The sequence below is a fragment of the Suncus etruscus genome, chromosome 8 (assembly GCF_024139225.1).
Source record: "Suncus etruscus isolate mSunEtr1 chromosome 8, mSunEtr1.pri.cur, whole genome shotgun sequence".
NCBI lineage: Eukaryota > Metazoa > Chordata > Mammalia > Eulipotyphla > Soricidae > Suncus > Suncus etruscus.
Genome location: NC_064855.1, coordinates 39,826,995 through 39,840,512, shown reverse-complemented (window position 1 = coordinate 39,840,512; position 13,518 = coordinate 39,826,995). Strand labels below are relative to the sequence as shown.

The window sequence follows — 13,518 nt, the reverse complement described above, 5'->3', positions numbered from 1 at the left end:
GACACACATCAAAAATAGTAATTTCCCTCAGTTTTAAGGATGAAATTTAATAAATTTAATAAAAAATAAAAAATTTGGGGCCTGCTTGCTGGGAAGATAGTTCAGTACCAGCCAGTCCTTGCATGCATAGGGTCTGAGTTTGATCCCCAATACTACATGCTCCCAGCAATGCCAGGTGTACCATCAAATCCACTAGCACCTTGTATAGATCTGTGCCCCCCAGCATTGCTCAAGTGTAAGTGGGAGTATGTGGATTACTCTATGTTTGCCTGATCTATATTGTAATCATTCCATGTCTATATTGTATAGAGTCCTTATTATATATTATCTCTTCCCCCACTCAGAACTTTTTCTATGCTCTCAACCCTTCAATCCTGATCTGTAATCTTCCCCCCCCCTTTTTTTTTTTGGTTTTTGGGTCACATCCGGCAGTGCTCAGGGGTTACTCCTGGCTCTATGCTCAGAAATTGCTCCTGGAAGGTTCGGGAACCATATGGGATGTTGGGATTCGAACCACTGTCCTTCTGCATGCAAGGCAAATGCCTTACCTCCATGCTATCTATCCGACTCCTATATTTCCCTATTTAACCCTCTTTACCCTCAGTTATTAACTCCTTCGGAACCAAGACCATCCTTCTGCACCAGTAAGCTGCCACCGAGCTCCCAATGTTCACCCAAAAGACAACCTTTCAGCCCCCCATCTCTCACCCCAGGAAGCAACCACCACTCCTGCTGACTCATTCTATGTGGCATTTTATCTCCCATCCTCCCTCAATGTGGACTGTTGAATGCTATCAGATTCAGCTCTAGAGGAGCTTCCAGCTTGAGGACACTAGCTGATCCTTTATTGCTGCAAACCATTTCATACGACCACGGTATGGGACGAAAATATTTTCTTTGTATGTTTAATTTCTTAATAGCTATATTTCTTGTGTTATTTCCAAATACAAAGGTAGGTTTTCCTTTTTTTGTTTTTGTTTTTACTTGTTTTGATTCTGCTTAGTATGAAATTATAGTAGAAAAATTCTTGCTTGGGATAAAAGCTCAGGTCAAAACTAGGGCACATAGATTGTTTAGCTTGTCATTTTTAATCTCAGAATCACTAATAAATAATATGACATTGTTCCTTTTTGCATAGGCACACTAAAATGGGGAAATCTTATGTATAGAAACAAGTTCTTATCTACTAGGGATAAGAACTCATAAATTTTATAATACTGGGGACCTTCCACTCTGAACATATTTCATGGGGACTTGACTTAGTCATAATGTGATTGGACATTGACCATCCAACCCCGAACCCTAGATCCTGACTTAGAACTGACAAAGTTCCCTGTGGCAGCACCAGGAATCAACCTTACTCCTGGGAGTCCCTAATACTGCTTTGGCACCAACTTGAGCCAGAGTAGGTTCATATGACATCCTGACAATGAGGAAACAGCAGTAACTTGATCTAAGGGCAGGTTAATGTACCTAATTACTTAACGGTGAGATGAAATCAGAAGACATTCCATTCCTTGATATGTGAAAAACCAAGATCATTAATTACAGAAGACTGACTACAACAACCATGATTTTTGAGCAGAACTTCTGGAACCATAAGGGAATACTCGTATCCTAGACTTCATCCTAGGGTCTGTGCAAAAACCAAGATGTCTAATTACAGAGGACTTACTTTGACAACCACAACGTTGTCAAAACTAGAACGTTTCCTGGCATCATAAAGACCTTGTGTTTTGACAATGTACATGTCCAGAGCCTCATGTTGGTCTCATGACAGTATATTTCAGTGGTGGAGACACCCTGTAGCTCTTAGCCAAGGGAATTTCCTTTCTAATTTCCCCAATACTTACTATGCCTATACAAAAAAAAATGCCACACCAGCCCCACCCCCTTATTTTTATTTTTATTTTTTCTTCTTTCAAATTTATATTTATAGCTTCTAGACAGGGAGACAGAAGCTACTGCCTGCTTTCTTTTTTTTTTTTTTTTTACTGAACCACAGAACATGAGTCATCTTTTTTGACTCATATTTCTATGTCTTCCTACAAATTGATATTTTTTGTTGTTTTTTTTCTCCTTCCCCCTACAAATTGATTTAAAAAAGAAAGTACCAGGCAATACTTTCCAAAGCTTTGTACAGATTTAATGTGATCCCTCTAAAGATACCCATGACATTTTTCAAAGAAGTGGATCAAACACTTCTGAAATTCATTTGGAACAATAAACACCCACGAATAGCTAAAGCAATACTTGGGTAAAGGAATATTGGAGGTATTACTTATCCCAGCTTTAAACTGTATTACAAAGCAATAGTTATCAAAACAGCATGGTATTGGAATAAAACAAACCCTCAGATAAGTGGAACAGGCTTGAGTATTCAGAGAATGTTCCCCAGATATACCGTCACCTAATTTTTCTTGCACCTAAAGGTGCAAGAAATCCTAAATGGAACAGGGAAGGCCTCTTCAATAAGTGGTGTTGGCACAACTGGCTAGCCACTTGTAAAAAGGCAAACTTAGACCTCCAGTTAACATCATGTACAACAGTAAAATTCAAATGGATTGAAGACCTAGATATCAGACCTGAAACCATAAAGTATATAAAACAACATGTAAGTCAAACACTCCATGACATTGAGACTAAAGGTATCTTTAAAGAGGAAACAGTACTCTCCAAACAAGTAAAACAGAAATAAATAGATGGGACTAAATTAAGCTGAGAAGCTTCTGCACCTCAAAGAAAATAGTGCCCAGAATACAAGAGCCACCCACTGAGTGGAAGAAACTATTCACCCAATACCCATCAGATAAGGGGTTAATATCCAAAATATACAAGGCACTGACAGAACTTTACAAGAAAAATAAATCTAACCCCATCAAAAAATGGGGAGAAGAAATGAACAGACACTTTGACAAAAAAGAAATACAAATGGCTAAAAGACACATGAAAAAAATGCTCCACATCAATAATTATCAGGGAGATGCAAATCAAAACAACTATGAGGCATCATCTCATGACACAGAGATTGGCACACATCAGAAAGAATGAAACAAGCAGTGCTGGCATGGATTTGGAGAGAAAGGAACTCTTATTCACTGCTGGTGGGAATGTCGTCTGGTCCAACATTTGTGGAAAGCGATATGGAGGTTTCGCAAAAAGCTGGAAGTTGAGCTCCCAGACGATTCAGCTATAACACTCCTGGGGATATATCCTAGGAGCACAAGAATACAATACAAAAATCCCTCTCTCACACCTATATTCATTGCAGCGTTGTTTACAATAGCCAGACTCTGCAAACAGCCTAGATGCCCCTCAATAGATGAATGGCTAAAAAAACTATGGTACATATAGACAATGGAATGTTATGCAGCCATCAGAAGAGATGAAGTCATGAAATTTTCCTATATATGGATGTATATAGAATCTATTATGCTGAGTGAAATAAGTCAGAGGGAGAGAGATAAACACAGAATGGTCTCACTCATCTATGGGTTTTGAGAAAAATGAAAAACATTTGTATAATGATTCTCAGAGACAAAATAGAGGACTGGAGGGTCCAGCTCCTCCTGACATGGAGCTCACCACAGGGATCATTTAGTGCAGTCACAGAAATAATTACACTGAGAACTATCATAACAAAATGTGACTGAATGAGGGAAGTAGAAAGCCTATCTAGAGTACAGGCCAGTGTGGGGTAGGGAGGAAGGACACTTGGAATATTGGTGATAGGAACATTGCACTGGTGAAGGATTTATATATATATATAGATAGATAGATAAATAGATAGATAGAGAGAGAGAGAGAGAGAGAGAGAGAGAGAGAGAGAAATCAAAAGAAAAGAAAAGTAAAGATAAGGCCTCCCAATTCTTACCACAGGCTGTGTTCTTTACACTGACTGTATAGAAAGAGGAGGTCCAGTAAATGCACCCCATATACACCTCAACCCAGTCTTTTTGCCTGGTCTGTATTGTGAATTGGGGGACAAAAAAAAACAGAGATCCACAAAAAGTACCAAGCAGAAAGTGGCAAGTATACCCTGTTAAATAAGTAAATAATAAATAAATAAATAAATAAATAAATAAATAAATAAATAAATAAATAAATAAAAATAAAAAAGAAAGTACCAGGAGCAACACGTGTGAAATAAAATAAATGGTCAGTCTTAAATACCTTGTAAAGGCCACATGGCAAGCTTCTCGGGTTCTGAGCAGGGAGAGAAGCCACTTGGTGTATTGTTTCCACAAGCCTATTTCCATTAACACTGCCCCAAGCCACATGGCCAACCCAAAGTCAATGACAATAGAATCAATAGACCTAAAGTATAACAAGCTATACACAAAAGGGACCTGTTAAACTAACATTCCAGGGAACTAAGGGGCTAAGGGTGGTATGGAATACATGCTGGGAATTATGGTAGAGGAAGGTCAACATTGATGGTAAAAATGGCCCTAATTCACTGTCACTATGTACCTTAAATATAACTGTAAAAAAAACTTGTAATTCACATTGGTCTCAATAAAAATGATTTTTAAAAAAGACACTTTTCATAGGAAGCCTCTTTAAAATAAAACAAAACAAAACATTACCTGAACTTTTCTACTTGCAGATCTACCAGAATTCTTTTTCTACCAGCTCTCAGGATTTAACTGATCTACAGCAAAAAAAAAAAAAAAAATTCCATAAGAGACCAGGAGTTAACTCAAAAAATTTGAGCACATCCTTGAAATTCACAAAAATTCTGAATTCTCTCACCAGTACCAAGTGATAACCCATGTGCACCGGTCAGATACAGTACCCACATGCAGAATATAACCAGCAGAGGACTTTGAGTTCCTAATAGAATCCACAAAGTACTACACAATACCTGATTTCAGATTTTAGGCCATTGGAAAATTTTAAATAAAGCAGATTTGTGAAAGGCAAAGAATTAGAGTTTACTGTATTTCTTTTTTTTTTTTTTTTTTTGTTTTTTTTTGTTTTTTTGGGCCACACCCGGCGGTGCTCAGGGGTTACTCCTGGCTGTCTGCTCAGAAATAGCTCCTGGCAGGCACGGGGGACCATATGGGACACCGGGATTCGAACCAACCACCTTTGGTCCTGGATCGGCTGCTTGCAAGGCAAACGCCGCTGGGCTATCTCTCCGGGCCCACTGTATTTTTTTTTAAGATGCCAAGTACCCATGATAATTATCTTCTTTTCACTTAAGATTATAGATATATAATATACAATATAGATATATAACTTGTTTTTATCTATATTTTGATTCTGTTCCTATATCTTTTTCTACAATGAATACATTTCATTGTAATAGTGTTTGTGCTAAGATCTTGAGGAATGTAGTGATAATTTTTATAGGGATTTCACTGAACCCATATGCTTTGGATAGGGTCATTATTTTGACTATGTTAGTTCTTCCAAATCATGAACACAGAATATCCTTCCATTTTTTAATGCCCTCTATTTATTTTAGTAGTGACATAGTTTTTAAAAAAGGTTTTCTACACCTCATGTTAAACTGACATAGTAAAGAGACAGGAGAAATAGCGCAGTGGGTAGAGAAATAGCAATTTCACACGGTGGACCTGAGTTCAATCCTTATCACCCTATGTAGTCTTTGCAGTCACACCAGAAGTTATCCCTGAGTTAAGAGCCAAGAATAAATCTTAAGAACATCTGGGTGTAAGATTTCTAAATACAGAGGTCCGATTTTACCATCCATGATGAAGTAGAAGTCTTCTATACACCAAAAAAGCACCGAGGGAAGAGTAAATGATCATGCAAGGAGTCTACAGTTAATCCCATGACAGTATACTTCAGGGGTGGAGAAACCCTGTATCTCCTAGGCCAAAGAAATTCCCTCTATAATATAGCCAATAGTTATTGTGCCTATGCAGGGAGAAAAAGAAAAAAAAAAGCACAAAATAATCATTTTCCACATATAAATTTATTGATTGATCAATTTTTATTGATGTCTTTATTTTGGTGTAGATATTGAAGTTGATGTCTCCAATTTTATTTTATTTTATCTTTCTCTCTCTTTTTGTACTCCCACATGGTTTGATTTCAGAACCGAGACTATGAGTGGTGCTTGTCTTTATTGTTGTAATGATCACTGGATATTTAATTTGATATTTCTTTCTGTATTGATGTGGTGTTTCAATTACCTTTTCATGTCCTCGCTCAAACTGAGGTTGAAAGCCTCTAGAAGGACTCCGCCATGTTCAGCTTATTTGATTTAATTTATTTTATTTTATGTATTTTTTACTTCATTCTACTGCTTTTCTTTCTTTCAAACAAAACCACATAACTCAAATTATCGAGCTCCACCTCTCAAATAGAGGGGGAAACAAGGGAGGGTACCAGGATCAAACAGATATATGATCTCTAATAGTAAGCTAGACAAAGAGGGGATCACCCACTCTAGCAGCTCGGGGGTTATTGGAGGGATATGGTTGCAGGAAGGGAATGGGGATGGGGGGAGGACAAATTTGGTGATGGGTATTCCCCTGATTCAATGTTAATATGTACCTAAAATACTACTGTGAAAGATATGTAAGCCAATATATCAAAATAAAAATTAAAAAAAAGAACATCTTGGTGTAACCAAAAGATACAAAATAAATTATATATAAGGAAAATAAAAGCATTAATCCCAGTATTTAAACATCAAAGATATTTTCAGTGATTTTATTTCATTGGCAATTATTTTAAAAAGTATGCTAATGGAACTATATAAAACTGAAAATGTTTTATCTGACAAAAGATAGCTGAATTTGAGAAAATATTTTCACACACTATATCAGATAAAGAACTAATACTAGAATATATATAGCACTCACAAATCTCAACAATTAAAAAATAAACCTCATCAAAAAATGGGGAAACGTGATGAACAGACATTTCCCAAGAGGACATACAGATGGACAACAAATATGAAAAAGCATTTAGTATCATTTATTATCAGATAAATGTAAATCTAAATGATAATGGTGTATCATCTCACACTGCTGAGAAGACACAAATTAAAAAATACTATAAACCAGTATATTCAGATATTTATTTTTAAAAAGACTCTCATTCACTATTAACAGAATGTTGTCTGGTTCAACCTCTATAGAAAACAGTATGGAGATTTTTTTTAAAAATAAAAATACGACAACAGAATTAATACCCAATTTACAACATACTAGACACAGAAAGGAATACCTATACTAGCAGTCTGGGGGCTAAAAGAGGGGAATATGGGATGCATGCTGGGAACAGGGGAGTAGGGAGGACAACATTGGTGATGGGAACGCCCCTGATTCAATATCCCTATGTACTTAAAATACTACTGTGAGAGATTTGTAATTCACTTTGATTAAAATAAAAACATTAAAAAATATATCTTTATTTAAAAAATCAATAATTAAAAAAGAATAAATTAAGTGTTTTATAAAAAAGAATAAATTAACATATATTGACCCAATTATTCCACTTCCTGGAATTATTCCACAATTCCCTCACCACAAAAACAATTATTTAACAGATATTTTCACAATATGTTCATTACAGCACTGAGAGTAATAGTAGGGTATAGAAACAAGCAAGACATCTGATAACAAACAGAGACAAAACTTATGGTATTATGTACATAATGGAATACTATGCAGCAGGAAATTATGAAATTTTACAGTTTGCAGTAAATTGGATGGAACTGGAAGGCATCATGTTACTAAAGTCAGAAGGAGAAAGACAAATACTGTGAGATCTTGATCACTTGTGGTACATAAAAAAAAACAATGGAGTAGACTAGATCAAATGATAACACATTTTTGGCCTTGAATTGCAGAATTAAGAATGCCAAATGAATGGTCATATAACGAAGTGGACTGGAAGTCTGAAAAGGGCACTGTGAGTGGGTAATAGGAACTATGGTGATGATGAGGTGTGGTAACTATATACATCAAAATCAATTATAATTTTTAAAGTAATCAAGTTTTTAAAAATATAAGAGCTCTCTAATACTTATGGTGATATTTCTATTACCAAGAACTATTTAGAAATGCTATTAATATTTAACAGTAACAGGAAATTTTGTTTTGAAAAGTTATCTTTTTAAAAGTTGTATAGATTTTATCTACATTCTTTCCTGAAATTACCACAGCTAAAAATGGTTTATGCGTGATTTTATATGCCTTTGGTCTGGTTAAAAAGACATCAGATTTCTTAAAATACACATACCCCTGGAGAAACTGTAAACAAAAAACAACAACAAAAAAGTAAACATTTTTTATTAAAGCCAGGGGCTGGGAAGATAATACAGTTAGGTGTACTGTGCTTCACTTGCACATAGTAGTTGGCCCAGATTCCATCCCCAGCAATCCATATAGTCCTCTGAGCACTGCCGAGAGTAATTTTTAGCGTATAAACAAAAGTAACCTATGATCATTACCAGGTGTAGTCCAAATATTAAAAAAATAAACTGAAAGCCAGTTATCAGAAGCAATTTCAAGATAGTCAAAATATTGACTAAATGTTCTTGAAATAGAGATGATTGCTATGTGATTTTGTAAACATCTTGAAACTCACTTAACTATATATTTACAAAGGTGATTTTGAGCTCGATTTAAAAAATAAAACTATTGGGGCTAAAGCAATAGCACAGCAAGTAGAACATTTGCCTTACATACAACTGACCCAGGTTTGATCCCTGGCATCCCATGTGCTTCCCAGAGCCCACGAGGAGTGATTCCTGAGCATAGAGTCAGGAGTGACACCTGAGCACCACCAGGTGTGTCCCCCTCAAAAAAACAATAACCCAGTTCTTGTCCAGAGTAATCATTTTCAACTATCACTGTTATAATGGTCCCTTTTCTGTTCTAGCTGCACTCCACCGACTATTCTCATGCCACATTTCTTTTTCTTTTTCTTTTTTTGGGGGGACCACACCCGGTGATGTTCAGGGGTTATTCCTGGCAATGCACTCAGAAATTGCTCCTGGCTTGGGGGACCATATGGGATGCTAGGGATCAAACCGAGGTCCATCCTGGATCAGTCATGTGAAAGGCAAATAAATGCCCTACCGCTGAGCTATTGCTCCGGCTCCTTATACCACATTTCTTTTTAATATCCTGTAACCGAGTATGATCATTCTATTCTGTTCCTCTCACTCTGACTCATTCATTCAGACATGATGCCATGTCTATACGTGTATAAGCAAATTTCAGGACTTCTTCCTAACAGCTGTCTAGCAATCCATCGGTGCAGATGTACCATTGTTTCTTTGACCACTCATCTGTTCTTGGGTAACTGGCTATTGTGAATAGTGCTGTAAAGAAGATAAAGATAGGAGTGTAGATAAATTTTCTGCATTGTCTTCTTGGGATTCTAGAATATATTCCCAAAAGTGGTATTGCTGACTGAATAAAAGTTCAATTTCTAGGTGTGTTTCATTTTGTTTTGTTCTTGAAGAATGTCCATTTTGTTTTCCAAGAAGTATAAACCAGTTGGCCTTCCCAATAACATTGAATGAGAGTCACATTCTCCCTGCATTGTGCCAGCACTGGCTGTTTTTGTTTTTCTTGATGTATAACTGTCTTTGTGGTATGAGATATCTCATTGTTGCTTTGATTTTCGTCTCCCAGATAACTAATGATGTGGAGCATTTTTTATGGTGTTAAACTTATTTCTCCGTTTCTGTTTATAATTCATTTCTATTTTCAGTACATCATAGATTGAGAAAATAGAAGAAAATTTTATAGCATTCGATTTTTTTATGGGGTTATGTCTTTTGGCCCAGTGTGTTCTATCTTAGAGAATGTTCCATGTTCACTGGGGAAAAATGTGTATTTGATTTTTTGGGGGTGACAGCCCTATGTGTATCTAGTAAACCCCTTTATTCCATTTCTTCCTTCAAAGCCAATATAACCTTCTCAAATTTTAACCTGGTTGATCTATCAAGTGGTGATAGAGTGGTATTGAAGTCAATAGTATTGAACTATTGTGTTGCTACTGATGTCCTTCTTCAAGTCTTTTAGCAGTATTTTTAAGTATTTTTTAAAGTACTTTGCAATATATGCACCCTCATCTGATGCATATATTTTAGGAGTATGAATTCTTTCTTATATACATATCCTTTTATTATTAAGAAATTACACTCTTTGGCTCTCATTACCATTTTAAGACTGCGGTCTACGTCTTCTTATATTAGTATGGAAACCCCAGCAATTTGAGTTGTTTGCTTGAAGAATTATCTTCCAACTTTTGGCTTTGAGTCTGGATTTACTCTACCTATTCAGATGTATTATTGCAGGCAGCAGAATGTAGGATTCAATTTTTTAATCCATTTTCCACTGTATATCTCTTAATTAGAGCCTTTAGTCCATTAATTTAGTCATTTAGTCCACTGAGAGAGATTGTTGTCACCGAATTTTGTACCATCTTTTGTACAAGTTTGGTTTCTCTATGGGATTTGTCTTGCCTAAATGTAGAACCTTCAGTACTTCTTCTAAAGTTGATTTGATTCTATAAAGTTCTTGAGCTGTTGTTTATCTGTGTAGCTGTCTACTTGTCCTTCAAATATGAATTAGTCTGTCTGGGTGAAGTATTCTCCGTGAGGCCTTTATTTAATTGAGCTTTTCACCATATCCCACCACTGCCTTCTGACCTAGAGGGGGGTTTGGTGTGTGTGTGTGTGTGTGTGTGTGTGTGTGTGTGTGTGTGTGTGTGTGTGTATGACTGTGTGTATAATAAATCTGCTGTATAACTTAAGATGCTCCTTTTCATGTAAATTCCTTTTGTGATCTTGCTGCCTTCAATACTGTCTCTGTGGTTTTCATCATTGTGACTAGGATGTGCCTTGGAGTGCTTTCATTTGGGTCTCTTTTAGCTGGTATTCTCCAGGCATCCAGGATGTGAGTGCATGCACTCCAGCTCTGGGAATTTGTCAGCAATGATGTCTTTGCCTATTGATTCTTTATAGGCATTTTCCTGGATCTCTGGGCCCCCAATGATTCTTATGTTGTTTCTGTTGACTTTATATATATATATATATATACATGTATATATATATATATGACTATTTATTTTAAGGATTTTTTTCCATCTTCTATTTGTTTATTTTAAGGCTCTTTCAAACTCATTGTCTGGTGGTGCAGCTCATCTTCCAAATCAATGATTCTGTACTCAGCAACTGCTACTCTGCTGGTGAGGTCTTCCGGTGAGTTTTTCATTTTGCCTACCAACTTTTTCAGTCCTGTTATTTCTATTTGAAGTTTTTCTCATTTCTAATCTCATATCCTCTTGAGTCTTATTAGTTGGCCATTCCATGATTTCTTTGAGTTCTTTGAACACCCTCAGCATTTCCTCTCTAAAGTGTTTATTAGAGGGGCTTTTTAGGTGGTTGATGTTAGTTGGGTCTTCAGAATTACCACCTTCATTCACTAAGCATGAGTTTCAAATTGAAATCTTCTAAGGGTACACTGACCAGAGGTGAAATTAGCTCTTCTGAGACAAATGGGACCCCACTGCCACCAGTCTTTCTGCCTCATGGATGTGCTCTTCTCAAGATGAATTGACCTGGGGTGAAATGGCTCTTTTGAGTCAAAGAGGAGCCCACTGCCTGCCAGTCTTTATCCACTTTGCATCTCTTAATAGGTGCATTTATCCCATTGACTCTAAGAAAGGTTATTGTTGTGAACTTTTTTGTCATCTTTTTGTAGGAGTTTGGTGTGTCTGTGGATTTCATCTTGTCTTAAATAAAGGTAAGTATTACACCTCTGTACTATCTCTCTTACCCCTGTTTTGTTTTGTGACCATGGCTGATGGTGTTCAGGGACTACAAACAACTCAGTGCTCAGGTGGTCACAACTAGCAATGTTTCAGAAAAGATCTGGTGCTAGGAATCTAAATTGGAGCTCTTACTTGCAAAGAATGTACACCACCCCTCTGAGATATCGTTCTATTTCATTAATATTTATATCTATTTTATCCCAATACCATATTGTTTTAATTGCTGCTCCTCTGCAATATAGTTAAGAAGCCAGTAGCATGATGCCTCCATTTTCCTTCATTTTTTAAAAACTGCTTTAGTTATTTGGGTTTCTTTATTATTTAACATAACTTGTAGTCTGTTTTGTCTTTTGTTTTTTAGTTTTTGGGTCACACCCAGTGATGCTCAGAGGTTACTCCTGGTTCAGGGAACCATATGGGACACCGGAGATTGAACCCAGATCCGTCTGTGTCAGCCACGTGCAAGGCAAATGCCCTTCCGCTATACTATCGCTCCAGCCCCAAAAAGTTTTTTGTTTGTTTTTGTCTTTTTTAAGTGATCTTTGGAATTCCGATAGGGAATACACTGAACCTGTAAGATGATCATCTTGTTTATATTAATTCTCCCATTCAGCATGAAGATGGTATCTGTTTTTTTTAACTTTTAACATTTGACTAATATATAAGACTTACGTATATTAGAAATTCATTCAATCATATATTTTATATAGGTGTTAGATAACAATATTAACCATTACAAACTATATTATCTATAAAGATAGTACAGAAGGTAGGGTTCTTGCCCTCCAGGTACAATCCCAGTATTACATATGGTGTTCTAAGTTCTCCAGGAGTGATCCCTGAGCACAGAATTAAAAGTAAGTCCTAAGCACAGCCAGGTATGGCCCCAAAACAAAAACAAAACAAAACAAAACAAAACAAATTATATTAGTTAATATATATACAATATTAACCAGCTCTCTCCTTTGATATATTAGTGCACTCAACTCACTTCTATAAACTATAGCCTCAGTTTTATCACAAAACATTCCAAATTGTTCTCATGTATAAAGTATTACTTGCTACCCTCCACTACCATCCTCTACTACTTTTTTTGGGCAAGACAAGTGGCATTTTATTGCCAAACCTAACTATCCTCTTTCCTTCTCCAATACAGTTTCCCTGCAGGATTTGGCATCATAAAATATATCCTACTTCTTGGGCTGGACTGATAGTACAGTGAGTAGGGCATTTGTATTTTGATCCTTGGCATCCCATATGGTGTTTCAATCCCTGCAAGGAGTTATCCCTGAGAGTAAATCTAGGGGTAACCCCTATGCACCACCAAGTATTGCCCCAAACAAACACAAAAAGTGTCCCCTGATGCTATTATCATTTATCTTTACAAGAAATATTTCCTTTTTTCCATCCCAGTGCCCCTACTTAGGACACTCATTTTGAGTTCTCCAAGCTGCCTTTTCTGTGGAATCTTTGCCTCAGAGATTCTTCCCCAAGACCTCATTCAAGGACCCAGGTAACTGCTACCTATGTCCCTTGTGTTAACAAATCTTGAGACGTAGGAAGGCACCAATTTTAAAAAGTCCCTAACTGCTTAAGAAAGTTTTTTTAAAGCTGTCTACTGTGGCGAATCTCCCTGACTCCCAGGGACCTGCGGGTGGGCAGGGGTTCTTGGATACAAATGGTGGACAACCAGTGTTGGCACATCGGTGCTCAGTCACATGAGATACCACATCCAGCTTGCAT

The 13,518-nt window shown here is 36.7% G+C and overlaps 1 protein-coding gene and 1 non-coding gene across 3 annotated transcripts in view; one reads left to right on the top strand and one right to left on the bottom strand.

Moving 5' to 3' along the window:
- The window catches only part of ATP8A2 (ATPase phospholipid transporting 8A2), a 763,449-nt gene that overhangs the window by 698,033 nt on the left and 51,898 nt on the right, over nucleotides 1-13,518 (bottom strand). The window lies entirely within an intron of this gene.
- On the top strand, nucleotides 3,858-3,990 carry LOC126016527 (small nucleolar RNA SNORA51). The gene has a single exon (XR_007498322.1). It is a non-coding gene; the product is annotated as a small nucleolar RNA SNORA51 (small nucleolar RNA).